This window comes from Acartia tonsa, chromosome 3, assembly GCF_053477335.1.
Source record: "Acartia tonsa isolate MP-2025a chromosome 3, ASM5347733v1, whole genome shotgun sequence".
NCBI lineage: Eukaryota > Metazoa > Arthropoda > Copepoda > Calanoida > Acartiidae > Acartia > Acartia tonsa.
In genome coordinates, this window is record NC_137262.1 from 1,229,233 (window position 1) to 1,230,542 (window position 1,310).

Consider the following 1,310-nt stretch of genomic DNA (forward strand, 5'->3'; position numbering starts at 1 on the left):
CCAATGATAGGCCAGTATTTTACCATTGATAAATTACAAATTTATACTGGCCTCTCATTTGTAATTTGTATTGTATGACGTCATTTTTTATGAAGCACTAGTTGCTGCTTCCAAAAATTAATTTTATAAACAGTCGACAAATTTAAAAGTTTATATTTATGGTTTTATAGAAAAAATAGTTTGTAGATATTGTAAAAAAAGACAAAAAATTCAAACAGTCATTTATGGTTGACCAGCCATGACTGTATCAGTGTATATATAATGTTTACCAATGTGCTGTTAATGTGTTTAATTATACATTTTTAATGTAAAAAAACATATTCTATTCATGTATAATAACCATAGCTGCCGCAGCTACCATTAGCCGTGGGGCTGAGAGAAGCTTCATAATCATCCGCGCAGCTTTTTCAGCCACCCAATAAGCCTCAGCCTTAGTCGCAGCCTCAATGCTTAAAGAAGACAGATGCCACACCCAGCCACTCCAAGCCTCAGCCACCCAAAGCCTCAACCACCCAAAGCCTCAGCCACCCAAAGCCTCAGCCACCCAAAGCCTCAACCACCCAAAGCATCAGCCACAGAAAACTAATTTGGTCAGAGTTAGCTGCGCGGCTGAGTGTTGCTCAGCTACTTCTCCTGTAAGCTGCGTGGCTGATTACGGCTGTTCCCGTGGGTGGTTGAGGCTGATGGTGACTGTGGCTGAATTTAAAATATTTTTAAATTTGTTTTAGATTAGACTTCTGCAATGTAAGTTTTTCACAGTGTTCCAAAATAAAAATAAACTGTCATTTAAATTTAACTTTAATTCAAGCATGTCTTAATTATTCTTACTGAAGAATTATCATTTTTAAATTTTGTAATTATTCTAAATAAAAAAAGTCACTACAGTTGTCAAAAAACTATATAAAAACTTCTTTAAAAAAAAAATAGATTACCAAATAACTAAAGAACTTTATTGAAGTTACCTATTATCTTAAAAATTTGCTTTTATTATTTGTATATAATTTCATTATGCAAAAGTTAAGGTAAAATTTGTAAAAAAAAATTAAGTAAATTTTTATTTCCTTCGATATAAACTATATAAAAACTTTAAAAAAAAATTAGATTACCAAATAACTAAAGAACTTTATTGAAGTTACCTATTATCTTAAAAATTTGCTTTTATTTGAATATAATTTAATAATGCAAAAGTTAAGGTAAAATTTGTAAAAAAAAAATTAAGTAAATTTTTATTTCCTTCGATCTCTTAATAATAAAGGAAAAATGATTTGTAAAAGTTAAATTAGTTTAAAAATGATTAAGATTTCAAAAAC